The sequence below is a fragment of the Euprymna scolopes genome, chromosome 45 (genome assembly GCF_053919585.1).
Source record: "Euprymna scolopes isolate OS-2025 chromosome 45, ASM5391958v1, whole genome shotgun sequence".
Lineage (NCBI taxonomy): Eukaryota > Metazoa > Mollusca > Cephalopoda > Sepiida > Sepiolidae > Euprymna > Euprymna scolopes.
Genome location: NC_136526.1, coordinates 31,650,991 through 31,676,089, shown reverse-complemented (window position 1 = coordinate 31,676,089; position 25,099 = coordinate 31,650,991). Strand labels below are relative to the sequence as shown.

At 34.1% G+C, this 25,099-nt stretch overlaps 2 long non-coding RNA genes across 3 annotated transcripts in view; one reads left to right on the top strand and one right to left on the bottom strand.

The window, feature by feature from the left end:
- The window catches only part of LOC145269362 (uncharacterized), a 68,078-nt gene extending 45,296 nt beyond the window's left edge, over positions 1 to 22,782 (top strand). Inside the window, exons 3-7 of one of the 2 annotated variants that reach the window (XR_013865007.1) lie at positions 10,544 to 10,610; positions 10,744 to 10,843; positions 12,597 to 12,741; positions 13,530 to 13,667; positions 22,612 to 22,782. This is a non-coding gene — a long non-coding RNA (uncharacterized LOC145269362). The remainder of the gene's footprint in view (positions 1 to 10,543; positions 10,611 to 10,743; positions 10,844 to 12,596; positions 12,742 to 13,529; positions 13,668 to 22,611) is intronic. The other variant, XR_013865008.1, reaches the window with a different exon arrangement.
- Positions 20,814 to 21,442, bottom strand: LOC145269364 (uncharacterized). The gene is made up of 2 exons (XR_013865010.1): positions 21,413 to 21,442; positions 20,814 to 21,088 (listed from the first exon to the last, which is right to left on the bottom strand). It is a non-coding gene; the product is annotated as an uncharacterized LOC145269364 (long non-coding RNA).
- Positions 22,783 to 25,099: the final 2,317 nt, after the last annotated feature.

The window sequence follows — 25,099 nt, the reverse complement described above, 5'->3', positions numbered from 1 at the left end:
ACAACAACAACAACAACAACAGACTGATATCAACAGGGACCATGAGGTGAGGGGTTCTGCTAATTATTATTATTATTAGTAGTAGTAGTAGTAGTAGTAGTTGTAGTAGTAGTAGTAGTTGTAGTAGTAGTAGTAGTAATTAGGGAGCGTAAAAATGCTATTAAAATGTTTAATTAATTTAAGAATAACTACTACTACTACTACTACTACTACTACTAATAATAATAATAATAAGAAGAAGAAGAAGAAGAAGAAGACGATGATGATAATGTCCGTAGTTAAGTATGTGATAAATTCCTTTAGTTGAAATATCTGGGGACGAGAAAACAATGAAATGCCTCGAGAAATATGCGTTTGAGTGTTTATAAAAAGTAAAACATTCCATGACGTTTATTAATTTAATTTTTTATTTATATAAAAAAAATAATAATTTTACTATTTTTTTTTTTCCCTGTAAGTAAACATATTTTAATAAACTATTAAAATATTGCGACAAATAAAATAATATTTTTGCGTAATATTCACAAAAGTGATCGAATGTTTCACAATAATAAATATAAATTAGTTCGAATTATATTTTCTGCGAACTAGCTTTTCTTTCCACCATCTTAAATTTAGACTTTCGACAGTCAAATTCGAATAGTTTTAATTAACACATCTTATAATTGTTTTTTTAAAGCAGTTTGTCAAACAAAAAGTAAGTATTTCTTGAATTGAATTGCTTTTATGTGTTCTTGTTTTCTTACAAGCGAGCGTCTGATTTTGTAGTCATAAGTGGAGTTTTCAGATAAAAAAAAACAACAAAAATGGTTTCAACCGATTTGTTGTCAATTCTAATAAATGACAATGGTAGATTCCAAATTATGCAGTCGGAATGACATGAACATTACTGAATTATTAAAAAACAATTTTAAATGTGTTAGTAAGATAAAATTGCCGCCATCTTGTTTAAGCCAAAAACGGAAGATTACCTCTCCTTGAAACTCTCCTAAGACTCTTACGATAGTTTCCATCAAATTCTATTTTTATTTTCTACCTCATTAATTTTCGTAATTTTTTGATATAATCATCTTAAAAATACAAGGAATACATTAGGCACCGCCAAAACTGGGGGGGCAGGTCAGTACTTTTTGACGGACCGTCTTTTTAAAAATCTACCAAAAATCAGGTAATTATCCGATCAATACGAAATTTTCAGCGATTATTAGGAGAAGAATGAACTTTATAACAGTGTACTTATTTTTCATAAACGATATTTATATATATATTTTTTTTTGCTTACAACCCCCCCCTTGTTTTGAAGTGGGAACAAATATGCTTAAAATAATCATCTGAGACTGAAATCAACATATTGTGTTGTAAGGGACAGAATTATAGATTCAAAAAAAAAAAAAAAAAAAAAAATTGTTTGCATACCTTATTTTGACGTCTGAATATCAGAACTTCGATTGTGTTTAATTATCCCGCTTTTGAGTTTTGAAGTGTGAAATTCGGTGAATATGTTAAGTAAAATAATTAATTTAAGTTAAGCAAAACAAAAAAAAATTTTTTTTAATATTTATACGAAAAAAGCTATTTTAAAATTTTTGATAAATAAATTAACAATTTTTTTTTAGCGAGCCGAATAATGCATGACCATTATTAAACAGGGCATGCTTTGAATAATCGATACCCCCCAAAAAAATTCGATAAATATTGTGCCCTTTGTGTTAAAAATAGCATCTTTTTTTTCGATCCCGTTTGAAAACGTTTGCCGCCTTTGACTATGGTGGACCAAACGCGCTGAAATAATTTTTTTTATTCTGCTTTAAATTGCCCCCCCCCCCATTTTGGGGAGTCTGGCCCCCACACACATACACATTAAAAACCAAACGCATACAAATGGTCACCCATCTGGTACTGGCCAGCCTCAGCTTAATAATACATTGAAATTTTCGTCACTGAAAAATAAGTTTTTTTTGGCCTGTTTGGTCTTCCATAGTTTGCTTTTTATCAGACGAAAACGTAAACAGAGTCGATCTGAACTCTACGTCAACGCGAATATCTGGTTACCTATATGAATAAGTGGAATTATTTGAAATTCAGGTACTTATATTATAATATTTTTGCATATTCTCTTAGAAAATCATCCTAAATCTTAGTTAGACAATAAATAAATTAATTAATTATTTCAAAAACCCTTTTTTTTTAATATTTAAGTACGTTTTTTGTGCAAGACAAAAAATGTCAATTGTTAACTTTTTGGGAAAATTTAACATTTAAAATTGAATTAAAAATAGTAGAAAAAGTTTTACATTATTCTGTTTTCTATATGATAAAATTCAGGGTTTTATCTTTCTGGAAAAAAAAAGTTACTCAGAAATAATGGATTTTAATAAACGTAATTTCGTTTTAAAAAACAACAACTTGATTTTGCGGCCATTTTTGGCGGTGCCTAGAATACATAGATACTAGGTACGGGCAAAATGAATGCCGATGATCAAAATGTATAAACATTTTAACCCCTCATTTTACTTTAAAAAAACTCACCAAAAATCAGGAAATTAAACAATTTTTATGAAATTTACAGTATTTATCAAATAATGATCGCGAAATATAATGAACTAATTATTTTTATTTAAATCTTAGTGAAAATGTATTATTTTGTTTTAAAAAAATATCTTTACTAAAGTAATGGTTTTCAGTAGTAAATAAAAAAACGCAAGAATTTATTTTTGCTTTTTTTATGTAAATAAAATATCTAATCGATATAAATCGCTCTCCTAACAGCACGTTTCTGCCCTCTTCTTTTCCAATCGACCACACCTGGCCTCTCGCCACCAATGTCGCACAATCTGAACGTCCAGCACTCCAGCAGCAATACGAAATTCTTTTCAAGAGAAGATCCTCACGACTTTTCTTTCTGCATCTCCAGGGAATTTTTCCCAGCTTTTATCCTCCTATCTAGAAAAAAAAGGAAGAGACAGGGGGAGGGGAGCTTCTTCCATCATGAGGCACCGCCAAAACGGGGGGGGGGAGTACTTTTTGACGGACCGTCTTTTTAAAAATCTATCAAAAAATCAGATAATTATCCAATCAATACGAAATTTTCAGCGATTATTAAGAGAAGAATGAACTTTATAACAGTGTACTTATTTTTCGTAAACAATATTTATATATATATATATATATATATATATTTTGCTTACAAGCCCCCCTCTTATTTTGAGGGGGTTCCAAATATGCTTAAAATAATCATCTGAAACTGAACAAAACATACTGTGTTGTTGTAAGGGACAGGATTATAGATTAAAAAAAATTGTTTGCATACCTTATTTTGATGTCTGAATATCAGAACTTCGATTGTGTTTAATTATCCCGCTTTTGAGTTTTAAAGTGTGAAATTCGGTGTATATGTTAAGTAAAATAATTAATTTAAGTTAAGCAAAACAAAAAAAAATTTTTTTGAAATATACGGAAAAAGCCATTTAAAAATCTTTGATAAATAAATTAAGAATTTCTTTTTAGCGAGCCGAATAATGCATGACCATGATTTAGCAGGACATGCTTTGAAGAATCAATACAAAAAAAAAATTCGATAAATATTGTGCCCTTTGTGTTAAAAATATCATCATTTTTTCAATCCAGTTTGAAAACGTTTGCCGCCTTTCGACTACGGTGGACCAAACGCGCTGAAATAATTTTTTTTATTCTGCTTTAAATTGCCCCCTTCCAATTTTGGAGAGCCTGACCCCCACACACATACATATTAAAAACCAAACTCGTACAACTGGTCACTCGTCTGGTACTGGCCAGCCTCAGCTTAATAATACATTGAAATTTTTGTCACTGAAAAATAAGTTTTTGGGAGCTTTTTGGTCTTCCGTAGTTTGCTTTTTATCAAGTACAAATGTAAACAGAGTAATCAAATCTACGCGAAGTAACTGGTTGCCTATATGAATAAGTGGAATTATTTGAAATCCAGGTACTTATATTATAATACTTTTGCATATTCTCATAGAAAATCACTCTAAACAAAACTTAGACAAGAAATAAACAAATTTATTCTTTCAAAAATTTTCTTTTTTTTCTATTTATATACGGTTTTTGTGCAAAACAAAAAACGCCAATTGTTAACTTTTGGGGAAAATTTAACATTTAAAATTGAATTAAAAATAGTAGAAAAAGTTTTACATTATTCTGCTTTCTATATAAAATTCAGGGTTTTATCTTTCTGGAAAAAAAAAAGTTACTCAGAAATAATGGATTTTAATAAATGTAATTTCGTTTTAAAAAACAACAACTTGATTTTGCGGCCATTTTTGGCGGTGTCTTGCCCTGCCTTCCCAAGATGCCCTTCGTGTATATAAATGAGCTAGCCCTCCGTTCCTTCTTCTTTCCCAAAGAGCAATGCAGATACGCCCGGTATGTTATTTGTTCTAACCATATATCCCCCCCCTTATCTTCGAGATCAATAAGACACTTCATAATCCTTCATCCAAGCAGGCCTCCTCCTCTCACGTTGAGGCCTCTGGGGGATAACTTCTTGAGGGTTGACGTTTTCAGGTTCACTACAGACATTCTCGTCCAGTTGTTAAAGAACCACAATGTGGGGCTAAGTCGAATTGGGGTGCATCGTTAGGTGTATCAGAATTTTTGTAGGAATTTTTGACACCCCTAACACGAAACTGTGAATAAAATATAAAAAACTCGTAATTTCTGTTTTAAAAGTGGGTTGTTTATTTTCTTTGTGAATTATACTTCCAAAATAAACTAATAAAGTTGTTTTAAAAGTAATAGAAATATATTTTTTTAAACAGTAATTGAGTTTTCCGAACTCAATATTTTTCAATTTTTAAACTTTAAGAATCTATCAAAATTTTTCTATTGATTCTATTTTTACGATATTTTCAGGGTCAATGTGAAATTTTAGGCTCTTTCCAATAAACCGAATATAATATTTTAGACAAACGTTTTTTTTTAATTCACGCTCCATCCCCCATTTTCAAGTGTCTATTAAAAAGTAAGTAATTAATTTACTCAGCAAAGTTTTATATATCACAAATTGAAGATAAAAGATCAATAAGTAATATATTCAAGTTGAAAAACAGTAGTGTTTTTAGAAATTTACTTGTAAAGTCCGAAGTTTAAAACCTTTTTTTTTAAAAAAGCACGTTGTTTGTTTTTTCTTTTGTTATTTTTTAAATGAAACCTTGGTCCTTACTCCTTTAATTGAAAAAAAATTAGGGCTTGAATTACATTTTTCGAGTAGTTATAAGCTTGGAAAGACAGGGGGTCGAATGATTTCACGCCTCCCATTTTGAAATGTCTATTAAAAAGTAAATAATTAATTTACTCACCAAAGTGTTATATATCACAAATTGAAGATAAATGATCAATAAATAATATATTCAAATTTAAAACAAAAAAGTAGTGTTTTTTAGAAATTTACCTATAAAGTTCGAAGTTTCAAACATTTTTAAAAAAAAAACACATTGTTTTTTTTTGTTTTTTTTAATGAAACCTTGGTCCTTGTTCCTTTAATTGAAAAAGAAAAAAATAGGGCTTGAATTACATTTTTCGAGGAGTTATAAGCTTGGAAAAACGGGGTGGAATTATTCACTATTGTTCACGAAATTTCTGACACACCTAGTGCATTGTTAGCTTCTCAGTGGATCTCGACTTCCTCTTTTTCACTGCCATGACTGTGCACTGGCAGGGTTACATGACGCAGGTCTAGGATATGCTTGGGAACGCCATTCACCATCACGTTCTTCGACTGCGTTCTCGTTACGACCCCCCCCTCTCCCACCGACTGGTACATTTTGCATTGGAGGGCTTCACTCACACCTCCTCACCCACTTTAATGGTAGCTTATTCAGCCTCCATTCCTACTGTTTTGTTGCATGGATGCCGCCATTTATATGCGAAGATGGCTCTATGAGGCACAGTTGTCTCATCTTGTCTGGTTTTCGGTGAGATGTTGTACCAAAACACCGCCTCCTAGGGTGAAATGTTGCTTTTTCTGCAGCAGTCTTGATAGTGTGATGATTCCACTCCACTATCCCATTGCCACTTGGCCGATACGCTGCCCTAAAAACTTGCCTTACTCCCCACTTATCACACACCTCTTTAAAGGCTTCTGATCGGAAAACGGGGCCATTGTCCATTAACAGTTCCTCAACCGGCCCTCTCTCCAAAAATATTTCTTTGATGACCCCTCCGATCGCCCATGCAGATTCTGCTCTGATCTCTCTCCATATGGCAAACTTCCCCGGTCCACAGTCGACCATCGACAGATACAGCTTATGGCGATAATTGGTCACATCAATGGCCAATCGCTTCCAGTCCTCCGCAATGTGTAACTCTCCTGCTTTGTGTCTGGATGGTCCGAGGTCTATCGATTGGCACTCCTGACAGTGCTCCACTACCTCCCTGACATCCTTCTCAGTGGTTTCCGAGTAAACCTCTCTTGCCAGGAATAACGTCCGTTTTCGAGCAAAGTGGTGCATTTCATGTAACTTTTTAACTTCCTCCCCTGCACAGCATACTGAGGAAACCTCCTTTCTCTCTTGCAGCCAGGCCTTCTTTACCTGTGTCATCGAATCCGCCTTGTTCTTTTCTGATGGGATCAGCACTACAGATACCTTCACTGGAATTCAAATCTGCGAGTGCTCCGAGCCTGCGCTTGATCAGCATTTCTGCAGCACCTCTGGTCCTAACTCTCTTATCGCCAGTCACTGGCGACTTCATCCATGAAACTACCGTTGCCGAATCGGATTTAATTTCAATCGTTTTCAATCCCCACTTCAGGGCCAGATTGATTCCTTTCATAGCAGCCTCCAGTTTGGCTACGTTGATATGGGAATAATTGTTTTTCTTTCTTATCTACGCCGCATCTTCCACAGTTACACCTCTGATCTCTAATATGACGCCCAATGCCAGACTGCTGGAATCACACCAAATCACCCCCACGTCTCTGCCGCTGACGTACTATTCCCCCTTTACTGGGTCTTCTTTCGTCACTCTTGCAATGATTTCTTGTAGCATGTTCGTGACCTCTTCGTCACACGGCTCTCCCAGCCATCAGTGCCCATTTGTCGTTTAATAAAGCTGCACGCTCTCCTGAGCCAGCCGGCGTTTGGATAGTGTCCCACCAGTCTCCCGCAGACCAAGTTCTCATTTTGTCAGGTCGGTTCCGATTTCTGGTATTGCATTCCCTCGTCTAAAGACAAGGCTTCCTTTGCCATCTCGGCATAGTTTCAACCCCAACGCCACTCCTCCATCCAGGAACTGTGCCGGATTTCCAGTCAACACATACCTTGCGACATGGCCTCTCACTTTTTCCGCTGTCACCTCTGCTTCCTCCACGAGAATGTCGTCAATGTACGAACTAGTGGCCTTGTCCACTGTACAGTCTTTACTCAGCACCGTCTTCAGCACAGCAGTCATGATTTTGGTGGCTGAGCTCAGCCCAAAGCCTAACCTCGTCAGGCAATACATCTTCCCCTTGTACTGGACCAATTGATGTTGCCAGAGTTTTTCATCTACATGGATCTTCAGATCGACAATCTTAGTGGCCAGCTCCATCCTCCTCCATTTCCTCATAACCTCTTTGCATACGTCAATCCCCTTTCCAGTGTGGCAGGCTACGTATTTGTTTAATTCTCTGAAATCAAGTATCAGTCTAACTTTGTTCTTTGTGGGTTGAACAACTGCCAGTAATGGTAGCACTCTTTTTTCTTCCCATTTCAAAATTCCCTCCTCTATCCACCTCTCCACTTCTTCCTCGAATCCTTTTCTTATTTCTCCTCGCAGTGTTTTTTTGTAGCAGCTTACTTTGTTTCATAGTTCCGGAGGCTCGGAGATCCACTTCCATTCCACTGTCCACCTCTCACCATCGAACCTCCCCAGGAAATCCTCGTCCTCGATGCAGCAAGCCTCCAGTTTTTGCATTCTGATATTTCTATCACCTTCCACTTCTGCCATTCCTACTGTGCCGAGGCGTTCAAAGGTTACTTGGCCCCCTCTCAATGTAGCGCCCCCCAGTTGGTTGATCGCATTTACACCTAAAACCACATCAACATCACCAACCAGACAATCCAACACCAGAGCTCGTAGTGCAATAGGCACACCTTCCACCAGTACTTCCGCTGTTGTCTCTCCCAGGCATTTCACCTCCCTGCCATCCGCAGTCTTAATACTCCTGGCTCCGCTCCATGATTTAGCAACATTCTTCGTTACCAACGTCGTGATGCAGCCTGAGTCAACAAGGGGCATGGCTCTCTTCCCATTGACTACTACCGGTAACTGAGGCAACGTTTCATTGTGTGCTTTTCCACATAGAAGGGGGAACCACTGGCACAATGGCTCCCCTTCACTCGTTTCCCTGGTCCCATATACCAACGCAATAGCGGCTAATGTGCCCCACTCGTTCACATTGGTAGCAGTTGACCCCCTAGTCTCGGCTCTTTGCAGTCCTTGAGCAGGTGAGGACCCTGGCACCAGAAACACTTGATGGCAGGTCTCCCCTCCTGTCGCCTCACTGCCTGTCTCTCATCATTCAAGTGGAGCCTCATGCACTTTTTTCCACTCACAGCTGCAGCTACGATACGAAACAAAGCGTGAAAAGCAAAAACAGACATGTGTTAAGAGCCAACATTATTTTAAAACCCTTGACATGTGTTTTTATGCATTTATTCTCGTGATACCTAAAAAGCAGTTGGTTGGATAGAGAATTTCATTGTAATGAGTTTTTTTATTTTCCTTTCCTTTTGTGATTTCTTTTCTGTTATTTTACTGACCTGAGATAATGTTTGTGAATATTTATCTAAATTGAAACCATTAATTAAAAGTGAAATTGCATGTTTTATTTTTAATTTATGAATGAAACAGATAAGATATTTAAACAAAAAAGCCATTATCTATAATTTTTCATATCGTAAAGTTTTCCAGTATAAAAAAATATAAAAAGTGAAGAAACAATTATTAATTTTTATCATTTTATTGTTTTATATTTTCAGTAAAAAAAAGCGTTTGTTTTACAGATTATAAAAAATGGTATTGACAAAGAGTTAAAAATAAGAAGCATTATACAAAATACTATTAGAAACCAACCCAATAAATGTCATGGGATCATTTATTGGTTGGGTTTCTAATAGTATTTTTTTATATTTCTTAGACATTGTTGAGATTTCAAAGACATGAAATATCACATGGCTATTTTTCTTGTGCTTGTGTAATGCTCAACATTACTTACTTTTCCAAATAAATAAATATTTTACATTAAATGAAAACCCATAACTAGGTAGAACAGTAACTTATCCTGCCTTTGGTAACATTTATTTGGGTGCTTATGCACTTATGTTTCCATGCTATTTTTGTTCAAAGAGTATTATTAATCTAAATTCATGTTTCATAATATCTTTTTATTAAATTGTTGGGTGAGAGTATAGAATAGTTTACAAAATATCCTCCTGTCCTCATGTTAAGAATGGGGTTCTTAATAATAACGTTATTATTTCAGCATTGTAACATAAGTGCACAAGTACCTTTTATTTGTTACATATTTGTTTTTTGGGCTACTAAAAACACAATTTTACCTTAAGTACAAGGAAGAAGTTATAAATACCTGATAACAGAAACGCATGCACTAAAAGCGTTAAAAAACAAAAAAATAGTTTTGGTTTGGTATTGTTTGAAAATAAAATTCGAAAAACTTAAATTATAAAAGTTGATGGTGAAGTAATTGTTGTTTTTCGACATTTTGTCCATATTTGTCATCACACATTTTGAGAGGTAAAGCAATACTGGTTTCGTCACATTCCGACATGTCTGTCAAAAGCTTTTAGCAGACACACAAACACACATCCAAGCACAGAGACATTTGGGATTTATATTATAGACTATCGGGGGTACCCAGCATTGCCCATGTGTGTCCTGGTGGTGTAGTAAGGATATTGAGCAAGGGGTGTATAAAACTACCCAATTGAGGTTGAAGGAATTAATGTTTTGGGCCAATTTGTCAATACTTTTCATCCAGAGAATTAAGGTTGAAAAAGATATCAGTTAAGTCAGGTTCTGAGGCGTCTATCGGAAGTTTTTAGTGGACATACAAACACACATACATGTTTCCATTTATATATTAAATTAGATTGTAAGTAGTTCGAATTATGAACTTTCAGCTATGCTGCTTTTAGCAATGGTAAAGCTTGTTGAAATAATTTCTCAACTTTTAAGGAAAGTAGTTTATCCATTTATCGTCTCATTTCACTAACAACTAGAGCTTATGCTGTAATGATTCGATCATTATGTTGGATATGTGTGCATTTATTTTGACCACATGTCGAGAATAGAACCTGGAGTAACTAGTAAATATTAATTCAAAACTCAATTGCATCAGGGAGTTCGTTTATAAAAATTTTTTTTTAATTCCCAAAACTCAACACTTGAGGCTCACGTGTATTTATTACATTAATATTATGTTGTTTATATATATGGTCAGAAACAACGCTCATTCTTTTGTATGAGAATTATTTGATTATATGGAATTTTTTTTTTTCAGGTTTTTCTAACGGTAATTAATTTGGAAAACATTAATGAATATTCTGATCAGTTGCAACATCACTAATGTAAGATTTATTTTTTAGTATTTAAAATACATTAAAACATTTCATTTTTTATTACATTCATAACTAAGAGTAATTAGAATGTGTCGCCTCTTATTGTATTAAACCAAAATTATTTGATTTAATATTTTTACAGACCATCTGAACTGCATCTATTCTTGAAATCCTCAAGCATAGCTTCATGATCTTTAAAGAATACATACTACTGAAGGTTCAGATATTTTTGAAAATAACAGGTAAATTATTTATATTTGTAAAAATGTTTAATTTTGATTATTTGTGTGAATTTTATTTTCTGATTGTAAAAGTTTGTAAGGTCAATTAATTTGAACACCACAAACTTTATGAATGTTCTGCTTAGAAATTAATAGTGTTCGTAATAATTTTTAAAAAAGCAGGAACCATCAAAGTTTTAATAAGATAAAGTAAAAAATAATAGTGTTATATTTCTTAATTTTGGAGATAGGGATAGATACTTTATATTTATTTCTATTTTTAGAAATACTGTTCTCATTTTGAGTATTTTCAAAGCATTTGGAAAATCTTACCTTTTACATTCTTTATGTGCCTTGAACTTGGAAATCTTCCTGTTGAACTTAGAAATCTGTACTGAATTTCATGAAATCTCCCTAGTTTATTCAATAGAAAGAACATTAGAAAAACTACGGTTGTCCATGTGGCCCTATTTAGATAGTTTTAACGTCTGCAGGAGGACAGTAAGTGTACTATAATTCCACATGGACAAACCTGTGGGAGCCTTTTCTAGTCTCACAAAAACATGCGTTCACATCTCAAGCTATATTACTTGTCATATACATACATGCACACAAACATACGCGCGCACTCCCTGCTACTATGTATGGGGCACGAGCTAACAGACAGTATGTACACTTTATACGTTTTCTATCTCCATGGCCTGGATTGACTTTTTCTCATTTTCTCTCTATACTATAATAGACTTTCCTCCTCACAGCTAATAGCAAGAGACGCACACCAAACTGGATTGACTTTTTCTCATTTTCTCTCTCCATATATACTACAATAGACTTTCCTTCTCACCAGTAAACAACGAGAGACAAACGCAGACACTAACACGTGTTGTACCCTTTTCTTTCATGTGTTTCTTCATGAAATAAATTATAGTTCATTTAAATGAAGTAAACGCGATGTGTGTTCCTTCCTTTAATTACAATTGTTTTTATAGAGGCAAACATCCTATATCTATTGCAGATACCATAGCCATTATACATGACAAAAACAACGCTAATTTGTTTTGTGTCTTACAATTGGTTGCAGTGAGCACTCTATAATCTTGTAGCATTAAAGTTATACGTTCATAAATAAAAAAAACAAGTCACCAGTATTGCAAATGAGTTATTTTAAATGGCAATTATATGAAAACTTCATAAAAAATCAGTTGTCTAAACTAAAGTAATGTAAAATAGTAAATGATAATCAATTTGTATATGTGTATAAATAAAACTCATTTTAATTAAGTAATCAAGTCATAAAAATACAAATAATATAACATGTTTTTGGTGGTGGCTTCTTTCAATCTTGAGAGACTAGATACTTACGGTAAGGGTATCTGTGGATGAAATATTTTGTGGGATTATTAAATTTTAAACCTTTCACTTATTTTGAATATGGATAATCTATTATATAAATGTGATATATCTTATTCAGTACAGTTTATGCATATAAAATAAATATATTAAATATTGTAAATTAAAAACCAATAAATTGTTACATTTTGCAAGTTGCAAATGAAGCTTTTGTTGATATTCGGTTTAATATCTATGGAAAGAATTGATTTTTTGCTACTGATTATATTTTTATTTCAATCAAAAATCAATTTGGAGACTTCTTAAACTATAACTAATTCATCCATTTAAAAAGTAACCGGTGTATACACATGAATATCTTCGTATTTTACAAAGAACATGTATGATATTATTTTGTGAAATTTGTCTTTATTTCTTTTTACAGAATATCCAGCAATCTATGCAATGCAATTTGCACAAAATTTAAAAGCCAGAAAACAAGAGAAATAATATCCTTCTGCACTATATGAAATTTTCTTTTATAAAATAGAATTTTATGAAGATATATGGGAAAAAATCCTGACAACTAAGTATGTATTTCTTCTATTCTTAAGCTTAGTATGTGCATGAAATATTTTGTGGCAAGATATGTGCAATCTCTAACCCCAGTCGACATTGGCAAGTGGAGGTTCAGTACAATTGAAAACAATGCTGAGATAAAGAGAAAGCACATATAGCACCTACAATTCCTAAATGGTCACCCATATGATACTACCCAGGTTCAATGTTGCTTAACTTTGGTGATCTGATGAGATACAGTGTATCAACATGATTATGCCATATTTTTATGTTTCTTTAATATTTTATTAAAGCATGCCAAAAAATTTCCTATCAACAATAAGGGTTTATTAAATTTTAAACCTTTCACTTATTTTGAATATAAATAAACTGTTACATAAATGTGATATGTCTTCATTGTTTCTTCAGAAACTTTCTTAGTCATTTTTAAGTGAAAATCATTTTTCTTCAAGTAAAAATTCTCATTAAGTACAGTTTATGCATATAAAGTAAATATGTAAAATATTGTAAATTAAAAATAAATAAATTGTTACATTTTGAAAATTGCTAATGAAGCTTTTGTGGATATTCGGTTTAATATCTATGAAAAGAATTGATTTTTTGCCTGGATAAGCATTGAAATAAATATCCTGATTATATTTTTACTTCAATCAAAAATCAATTTGGAAACTTCTTAAACTATAACTAATTCATCCATTTAAAAAGTAACCGTATATACACATGAACATCTTAGTATTTTACAAAGAACATGTATCAAATTATATTATTTTGTGAAATTTGTCTTTATTTCTTTTTACAGAATATCCAGTAATATATGCAATGCAAATTGCACAAAATTTAAAAGCTGGAAAACAAGAGAAATGATATCCTTCTATGAATTTTTCTTTTATAAAATAGAATTTTATGAAGATATATGGAAAAAAATCCTGACAACTAAGTATGTATTTCTTCTATTCTTAAGCTTAGTAAATATGGTACTATTTGAAATAATTATCACAAGTGCCTATGACTTATGGACTCATTTAATAAATACAGTTAATAGTAGTTTCATAAATACAGTGAAGTGTAGAATATTAAAAAGAAATTTATATGAGACTTAAAGAATAGGCTGCAAAAATGGTTGTTTTTCTTAGAACAAACAATTAATACACAGAGACACATTCAAATTATTGAAAAGAAACATACTGCTAAAAGAGCAAATCTATATGGGCTGCAAAATTGTCGTTTTGTAGAATTATAAAATAGAATACACATAAAACTATATTAAACTGAATGTTTATTTTATCTATATATATTGCATTATATTTGCAAGATGTAAATATCTCATAAGGTGTATAAACGGTCACAGATTCATAATATATTTTCTGTTGTGATCGATCTATAGATGTAAAGTTCATCTGTGCACACTATTAAAATTAAAAACTGATAATGTATATTTTCATTTACACATGACAAAATATTAATTGTAAATGATCTCCCAAACTTTAAAAATGAACACTAAATCAGATACTAGAGAAAAGCTTTACTCTTGTGTAGTATGAGGCTCTTCTTTTACAGAGAGAAAAACTATGTTGCAGCATATGCGAACACATACTGGAGAGAAACCATATTCTTGTGAAGTATGTGGTTCCTCTTTTTTAAATAAAAAAGATTTAGTCATTCATATGCGAACACATACTGGGGAGAAGCCATATTCTTGTGAAGTATGTGGCTCTTCTTTTACACAGAGAACAAATATGTTGAAACATATGCGAACACATACTGGAGAGAAACCATATTCTTGTGAAGTATGTGGTTCCTCTTTTTCAAGTAAACAATATTTGACCATTCATATGCGAGCACATACTGGAGAGAAACCATATTCTTGTGAAGTATGTGGATTTTCTTTTACAAAGAAACAGGACGTGGTCATTCATATGCGAACACATACGGGAGAGAAACCATATACTTGTGAAGTATGTGGATCTTCTTTCCATAGAAAATCTGATTTGACCATTCATATGCGAACACATACTGGAGATAAACCATATTCTTGTGAAGTATGCGGCTCTTCTTTTACACAGAGAACAAGTATGTTACAACATATGCGAACACATACTGGAGAGAAACCATATTCTTGTGAAGTATGTGGCTCTTCTTTTACATATAAACATACTATGTTGCAACATATTCAGACACATACTGGAGAGAAGCCATATTCTTGTGAAGTATGTGGCTCTTCATTTACAAGTAAAAAAGATTTAGCGATTCATATGCGAACACATACTGGAGAGAAACCATATTCTTGTGAAGTATGTGACTCTTTTTTTACACACAAACGCAGCTTGGTCCTTCATATGCGAACACATACTGGAGAGAAACCTTATTCTTGTGAAATTTGTGGCTCTTCTTTTACATATAAACATTCTATGTTGCAACATATGCGAACACATACTGGAGAGAAACCATATTCTTGCGAAGTATGTGGATCTTCTTTTACACAAAAGCAACACGTGTTACAACATATGCGAACACATACTGGAGAGAAACCATATTCTTGTAAAGTGTGCAGCTCTTCTTTTACACAGAAACGGATTATGTTGAAACATATGGGAACACATACAGGAAAGAATATCTTGGAAAAGGACACGCAGGATGCAGTAGGAAATGCGTAGGTAACAAGCACCAGGTTCTCATTAACAGGAACATTCTTGAAGACTTTAAAAAGAGGCAGAGAAAACTAAGCATGGGGTTAGATCCATTATCAGAAGGCATATGGTAGTGTTCCCTAGAAATAATTACTGCAATGCCTTGATTTATATAAAATCCATCCAATAAATAAAACGTAGCTATGCATATAAAGATGTAATGAACAACGATGACATTAACCCACAATACTGGAAAATTAACAAGTCCGGACATAAAAATCCAGAGGAATTTTTCAAGGAGATAGTCTATCTCCCTTACTATATTACTTGGAAATAGATTTACTAAGCAAATTACTTAGTAAAAATGGGAGTACCTACAACCTGAGCCAGGGCTGCAAACAAGAACCATATAAAAAGTCACCTACCTGCTCTTCGTGGATGACCTCAGGTTGTATGCCAGTTCAAATGCTGAATTAAGTAGGCTATTACAAATTGTAATACTTTTTCTAAACATATCTGTATAAAATTCGGTCTGGATAAATGTGCCAAATGCGCCATTAGAACTGGCAAGAAGATCCACATAGAAAACACAGCTTGATGAGGATACCAAGATCAGAGATGTAGAAGAGCAGGAAAAATACAAATATCCTGGCATAAAGATACTGGCATGAAATTTGGTCTGGATAAATGTGCCAAGTTTTCCATTAGAACATAGTGAACATTGGCATAGTGAAAACGATGCAATTGAGCATGACAATGAGAGAAAAATAGGCAAAGAATATGTACACCATATCACGAAAATTTGCAAAACAAAAACAAAGTGATTTCTATCAACCAACTAGCTATGCCAGTGGTGATGTATAGCTTTGGCATTTTTGACTGACCACAAAGAGACATTAACAGGCTAGATAATATACTGTTTACCAAGACAGCATCTACAAAGAGGGGCAGGAGGTATGAGTTTGTCAGAGATTAACCATCAACACAGAGCCACTATTGTGAGGACTGGACAACATCTGATAAGCTTCCACAATCAAAAACCTTAAAATGGTATAGGAACACCCAGAAAAGAGAGCCAGTAGAACTACCTCCATCATAAAACTGGCCAAACATTTTGCACAAAACTCTCTTACAAATGGGACAGAAACAGAAAGTAAGCCTGCAACAGAAATAACCCAAAAGAGTCGGCAAAAATACACTAAGATCTTCCATTGCAGAAAACTGGAAGAATGAGCAAACCAATTGTGTGCTAAGTATTTCCTCAATGAATTAATAAATAAAGAAGACTGTAGACTGGTTTAAAAAAGGATTTCTTCGCTATGATCAGGAGAGAATGATAATGACTGCTTACGATCAAGGCTTGATGACCAATGCTTTCAAAAAGATAAGTCAATAACAACAAGTGCAGGTTCTGCCATACAAGTAGAATGTGAGCCACCTGACATCCAGTTCTAAAGTTCTGTTAGAGGACGGCTATTACACAATGGAACACAATGGAGTGTGAAAATATCTTCACTGGAAAATCTGTAAAAACTTGAATATCCAATGTAGTAGCAAAAAGTCTTGGGAACATGTTTACCAGAAAGAACAGTTGTAAATATGTCATGCACCATCCACTATGACTACGAAATTCTTACAGCTACTTACCTAAAAAACGGGGCTATTAATCCTGACATAGTTATATAGGACAAGAGGGAGAAAGTGGTTACCCTAGTTGAAGTAAGCATCCCAAATGATGCTGGCCTTAACAGAGCAGAGAGAGAAAAAAAAATACCAAGGATTATGTACGACATGAAAAGAAACTGGAATCTTCAGAAAGTATCAATCATTATAAGAACAACTGAGCTAATGAAAAAGAATGTCAAAAATCATCTGGCGAATATACCCGGAGAACTAAGTGAAAAAGAAATACAAACAATTGCACTGAAACGAACAATTAGAATCTTAAAATGATCCTTCTGTTGGAGTAACTAAACTAATTGAAGAATATTTGGCATCCGATAGTGTTGCAATATATTCCAACTCTTATTGGGAACATGTTTACCAGAAAACTCTGGCTTGAACGTCCTTGCTTATGTTGGATTCCACACCTACCACAGACGTCTGTATTCTGTTTTGTGCTTAATTGTATTTATTTGGCTTTCACATTTGCCCTGAATCTCGCCCATATTTTCATGTATTCAACTGGAGCCTTACAGCTTCTGCACATATTCAGCACTTCTGGCATTTACATGGTCTTGGGTTTTATCAGTAATTACTTTTGTAATTCTGGAAATTTAGTCCCCGCAATTATTTTGTCAATAATGTGCTCCTCAAGTTAAAGTTCATTCCTGATATCGCATTTCTGTGCTTGCAGCCTGCTCCTGGCAAGAAAATCATTGATATTTTCTGTATCAGTTTGCAAGGTTCATTTACTAAATATTGATTGTACCTGTATTTTTATTGGGTTTTTTTTTTGCTGTTTACATTGTTTTTCTCAATTTTGTCTTTACTTTTGGACGTTCCTATTTTGAAAATAAATAAATGTTATAATTCTTTTTCTATCCTTTGCAAATGATTAAAATTTTAGTATGTTATTATGGATGATAACGACTACCAGTTGTCAAAATTTCAGCTTTTCACAGTCGTTATTTCTTACAAATATTAAGTTTTAAAATGTTGTCCCTTAGTTTTGGACGATATATATATATATATATATATATATTTATATATATATATATTCCTGTATGTTTATTTTTACACAGTTTGCTTAATATATATAAAAGGTGTGTTTAGTAACCCATTTATTTCTATATATAGTATGATTCTTTAAAAAATATACGATTAAGAGGTCACCTCGTTTGTTTATTATATCAAGGAAAATCAATTGTACTAAATAGCTGTAAGTTTCTAGCAGAAGAGTTGTTTTAAGTGTTCCATTTAAGATTGTTATTTTATCAACTCTAAATAACAATTATATTGATAATACATTAATTAAATTTATTTGGAACTATTACTTCCGGCATCGAGTTTTTATAAAACCAATAGATTTATTTTCCCTGATAAGTTTTTTTATACATTCCGAAATTTGAAAGATAAAAAAAAAACTATTCCCAAATAAATTAATTTGCTAATCGCAAGACGTTTCTCCCGTGAAAAAAAACAATTTCGTGTAGACAAAAAGATTTTTTGCTTTATTTTTAAATATTCGATACTCTTGCATAATTTGACCCAGATTCTCGGGAATTCCCGTCAAGCATGGATCATGCGAAACCGACAATCATCGGTTTAAGCTAAGCATTCTAACAGACGCTTTAAAAACAAACAAACCAGAAAAAATATAAATGTAAATAATCAAAAATAATAAAAACCTACCTTTAAAGGACTGAAAATATTTTTATTTATTTTTTTAGCGGGGTTGGGTTTTTTTTTTTTTTTTTGCAAAACATTTATCAACAAAAAGTTTGCTTTTTTTCCTTTGGGAAAGATGAAAGTTTTACTTTTTTTCACCGTAAATTCTTAGGTGTAAGTACAAGCTTTTTTTTTTTTTTTTCAAGACATTTTTTGTTCAGTGCACTTTTTTTGAGGGGGGGGGCTCCACAGAAATTTTATATATATACTAGCATGGATACCCAGCTTTGCCAGGGTCGACATGAAGTTCGGTTTGGCCATACCTGCTATACTAAGAATATTGACCAGTTTTTCATTATTATATGTCAACTCTATCGTTAGCCCAACAAAATTTCAAAAATAAAAGAACGAATGAAAACATGAAAATATACCCCTCCTTCCGAAAAAAGCAGAAGTATGTGACAAACTCTCCACCAGATACTTTGGCAGAAGGAATATTCTCCGGATAGTGAGCATCTTTTTATGACTATATTCCAGTTTAAGTGAATTTCTTTAATAAAAAAATTTGTTATTACGGTTTATTAAAACGAAAACAAACTTTAAATAATCCAGTTTCAAAAATACCTTATTTCCTTTCGTTCTCTGTACTTCACCAATTTTTTTTTCTCTCATTAGAGTAAGTGGTATAGGACGTGTTGCATATGGTTTTAGAGGGATATATATGCTCCTTCAGATGTGCCTAAACCAGAGCATAATTCAGTCATTTTACGTCCTGAACCGTATTTATTCAAAAATTATGTTTAATGTTTAATAAATGCACATGTACTAATGACTGGTTTTCCCAGTCGTGGTTCTTCTATGTTGGGCATGGTAATAATTATATGTTCTCTTATTGTTGTGTTTGTTATGGTTGTTTTGCCTATGTGTGTGTCGTGGGCTGTGAAGGAATTCCTTGAGAGTTTCACGGTATGGAATGGCATTCATTTACATGTAGACGTATTCTGGGATTGCTGTAACTTTAAAGGGTACTATATGACGTTTAGAATGAATGACTTTCTATGGCCTGTTAGTCATTTGGTCTATTGACATGGCCCTTAAGAAGGCATTCCTTTTGCTGTTGGTGTCGTTATTGTATTTTATGTACATTATTTACTTTGCAGTATTTGTTGAAGTTGGCCATACTACCACAGGACATGCCTATTTTGAATGTCATTTCACATTCTGCATCTCAGGTATTTGAAGTGTTCTTAGTTTAGGGCAACAAAATTAAAGAAATAAAAAAAAAAAGAATTTATCTTTGCAAGCCAACAACCGCCAGGTTTGAGATCACCACTCATTCTGTCTGCCTCTCACCGACTTAACCTGGCAACTCTTTTCAAGTGATTTTGTGTGACTTCAAGTGATTTTGTGTGACTTCCACCAAAGCACACCTTTTAAAACTATGGGCGCCATCTTGATTTCTTTCTCTCTTTCGCCCAACCTTGCCCGACACACACGCGGTAAGACCTCTATTCGTTTGATCTGTTTTTTGCTTTCTTTTTCTCCTTTCCTTCTGCCAACTTTAAACAACCAGCCAGCCTGAATGATCGGCCCATTACATAACCGACGATCAGCCGACAAACACTGTAATGGGCCGATGATGGGCCGATCATTCAGGCTGGCTGGGACTTCACCACGTTATATCGCTCATGGAAAACATTTTTGTTTAGTGCCTTAACATTGATTCCCATAGACAGTATTCTCGTTTCAATTTCGGGAGTGTTCAGCCTTGAAGCTTACAGTATAATGTCTCCAGTTATATTTAACATATATGCTGTTTTCGGAAGTGTTATTTGCATCAGCTCTCCGGCGATTTAATAATTCTTTTTGTTCCTGCACAGTCTAATTTTGTTGTCTCTAATATTGCGGGTATATTAATGAAGACACTAGAGACGGGATCGATTATAATGTGGACTTTTTTTTTTCATGAGCTGACTACGATTGATATAAGGAGTGATCAAGGACAAGTGACTCGATACATTAAAGAGTTCCTTATACTATTACATCCCTTTTATTGAAAAAAGGTGTTTATTGTGTCTGTTAAAGATGTTTAAGTTTGTTTTGTCTTTTAATTATTATTTTGTTTATCTATTTATTATCTACTTGAATAATATAAAGTCCTTTTAATTTTTTTTTTAGGGGGGGGGGTACTAGCTGTCTTGTTTTGGGTCGGTCTTGGCTCAGTAACTCTGGCTGTTGCTTCGACTCAACTGGTTGCCCTGAGTTATCTGATGAGATGTGTCCACGATTGTTATGTAATGAAGTGCTGACTTCTAGTGGGTCAGTGTGCTGTTGGAAAAGCGGTGTTATATCATCTCAACTAATCTCTTAAATGGTGCAGTGAAGGTGGTTAGCTATAAATCTGAATGTAAAAATGCAAAATTAAAAGTAAAGTAATTTGAAATTGAGAGTAAATGACTACTAAATTGATATAAAAGCACTGAATGTCTTCAAAACAAAAAAAAATGAGCAGATAATGGAAAGTATTAGATGGAGATTATACTTACACTTTTATGTATTCTTGTGATTTATCAGATAAGAAATAAATGATGTAAATTACCTTTAAAATTTTAACGAAAAAGACAAGCTTAGTTACTGACTTTATGAAAATCTCCAATGAATCTCTAAGAAATTATTTGAACATTAAGTAGTCTTTTTACTTTAGAGGTGACAGAGCTATACTTACAAATTTGTCATATAGATATATGACTTTCCGGAATTAGTCTGTAAAACAGATCAAATAAGTTTGATTCAACACAATAAGAAGACGTGAAACATTATGATTTCTCATTGTTAAAAATGCATTCAGAAAATTATAAATTTTTAAATATATTTTGAATACAAAAAAATAAAATCGAACGTTTTTGCATGTCGGCAAATCCTTTGACTGTTAAAAAACAAAAATTTGCAACTAAGCGAAAATTTCTGATACAAAATCCTAAGGGAAAATCTGGGAGAGTAAATACCTAGAGGCGGTTGTATTGTTTGCAACTCTAATAAAACTGAGAGTTAATCAACAAACTGTTGAGAGTAGAATGAAGATGAAATGAAGAGGAATGGTAACAATGTTTTCCAAAGGAATTAATAATCCTAAGGTGTAACTTTGTACTGGGGAGGGGGAAAAAATTACAATAGTAAAAACAGGTTAACATTAGTTTTCTAAACGAATGAATATCCTTAAGGGGTGTAGCTGTGTTCTTGGCAATATCATTAAGTCACAATGATTTGCTTTGTCGTTTTTGCTGTCAGTTTTTGTATTATCAACGTTTTTCCACAGACTTCAAGACGAGATAAAAAAAGACAATACAAGAGGAAAAATAATAAAATAAAAATATTGTTTAATGATCTGTTTATGATAAAAGTTAAGGAGAGTCTAAAGCAAGAAGTTTCTTGTATTTTTGACTTTTTTCAAAAGAATTACAAAGAATTAAGTGAAACAGCAGGTTTACACAAATGAACGGAGTGAATCCAAGATATTTTTCATAATGACCTTGGATCTGTAGCAGCCGACACTTGCTTCAATCACAGGCAGGAGCTAATTCTCGCGACGAGATTTGAAATCCATTTTCTCCATTGCTTGTCCAACTAAAAGCCAGCTCTCAATCATGTGACCGAGTACATAAAAGGCGAAATCACGAACCCTCTGTCTCTTTCTTACTGGCTCCAGCTGACAGCATATTAGCCTGTGGCTTTAGGCCAAACGTGAGTACAACAAGCTACCAATGACTCTCTTTCAACTCACATTTGTTTCTACGTGCGGTATCCAAACGAACATTCTTTATCATGCTAAAGAACTGCTTTTGTCGATACACCGACACACACACACACACACACAACAACTTGTAAAAATACTGAATACCTTTCCATTTTTTTCTCCTTCAACAGGCCTGACTAAAGTCTAATCTTCATCTCCACATCAGGAACTCTTTTCACGACTACTATAAACATGTGCATGCACGAACACTGGACTCTCCTAACCTGTTTCTCTCTTCTATGTACTACTAACGTTGTTTATTAAATAAAGTTGTTTATCAAATGTTAAAATGAGAGACTTCCTTTCGCTGTCTTTGTTATTTACTAAAGATCTATTAACAATATTGTGATTTGCTGTTGACAAATTGCATTTGGCACAAATGGATGAGATCGATAAAATTGACCGCGGTGAACTTGGTATTTTGCATGGTAGGAAGATTGTAACTCATTTGATAAGAAGATACATTGTTTTATTATCAATTAGAGAAATACTTTTGCAATATTTCCTTTTCATAAGACGGAGCAAGATAATAACTCTTTTGTAGGAGAATCAGTTGTTTCCACTGATTTTTTAGAGGACAGAAAATTAAAAGCCACACCGTAGGAAGAGAAATAAAGAAGCGAAGATGCAGCAATATAACATCTTTCTATTAAAAGATCGTTAGTAGAAAATGAGGAACAGGAATCTCATTCAATCGCTGCAGTATTTACAGCTTTTCATCTTGACATGTTTAAAAAAAACACGAGTACACCTAGAACCCCATCCTACAACGTAGACCCCTACTACCATGTCTCCTTCTCCAACATCAGGGGTCTACTTTTTAACCTTCCAGAGGTTGAAACCCAATTACAGGAGACGAAACCTGACATATTCTTTCTAAGCGAAACTGGAATAGGGCCGACCACCTCCCTAGATGAGTTCATAATTAAAGGATACTCTAACTTAACATCCAAATCTGACCCCCAAGATCGCCACGGGCATGGAATATGTGCCTACATTAAAGATGGCTTCCCGTGTGGCAGAGAATATCCTAATCTACCTTATATGTGCTTCCGGGTTGCACTTGCTTACACCACCGCATTTATATTTGCCCTCTATCACCCCCACAACAGTAGAGTTACTGTCTTTAAGAGTATATCAGAGAAAATTGACCACATCCTGTCTGCTCATCCCTCGGCTAACATTCACATTTGCGGTGACTTCAATGTCCATAATGTGGAATGGCTGACCCACTCAAATAAAACTGATGATGAGGGGAGGTTCTGTCATGATTTTTGCCATTGCCTATGACCTCACTCAGATTGTTCGCGAGCCCACCAGAGCCTTCTAGACCTTTTTCTATCCACTTCCCCTGAGCTATGCTCATGTTCCGTTTTATCTCCTCTGGGATTCTCCGACCACTGTGTTGTATCATTTAAGATAAAAGTGAAAAATAATAAATATACAGACGTACCTCTCTACCGTACTGTATACCGATACTCTATGGCTGACTGGGATATCTTCCGTACATTCATATCTGATCTACTTTTGCGTTCCATGTTTAAAAAGGATGTGTCCTCTATAGGAACAGACCTGACTGAATGGTTAATTGTAAGCATAAACCAATTCATACCATCAAAAAAATTCTAACAACAACAACCTAACAGCCAGCCATGGTTCTCCCCAGAATGTGCTGCTGCCATCGCACACAGAAATGACTTTTTCCATAGCTACCAACGTAATAGACGCACTGAAACTAAAGCTGCTTTGAGGACCGCCAGCAACTACTGTAAAAGAGTAATAAAAAATGCAAAAAAACTATATGTTTAATCCATTAAATCCAAAGTAGCTGAGCAGCAGCTTGGTTCCCACCAGTTCTGGCAAATAGCAAATAGGATCCTGAACAGAAACGTGCGTTCTATCCCAACCTTTATCAATGGACCAGAGGTCATCTCGACAGCATCCGACAAGGCCAAACTATTTGCCAAGAACTTTGTGGCAAATTCTACCCTGTGCGACGAAGGCCACCAACTCTCCGTATTCCTTCCTATAACAGACAACACGCTATGCAACATTCAAATATCTGTGCGTAAGGTCGCCAAGCTAATCAAGAACCTTGACTCCAGTAAAGCAACTGGTCCTGACGGTATTCCAATTATAGTGCTAAAAAAATTACAACCACAACTTGCCCCCATACTTACAAAACTGTTTAAGCGTTGCCTTAATGAGAAATGCTTCCCAACACCCTGGAAAACCTCATCAGTATGCGGTTTTAAGAATTCAGGTGATAAGTCATCTCCCGCTCAGTACAGACCAATAAGTCTCCTTTGTGTCATGAGTAAGTTGTTGGAATCCACAATAAATAGAGAAGTAGTCAACCACCTAGTAATAAAAAATGCAAAAAAAACTATATGTTTAATCCATTAAATCCAAATTAGCTGAGCAGCAGCTTCGTTCCCACCAGTTCTGGCAAATAGCAAATAGAATCCTGAACAGAAACGTGCGTTCTATCCCAACCATTATCAAACCTCAGCAGAAATAACCTTCTTAGTGACACACAATATGGTTTCCGGCTCTGCTAGATCTACAGCAGATGTGCTAACGGTTATATCTCATAGGATTAGCGAATCTCTCAACAAA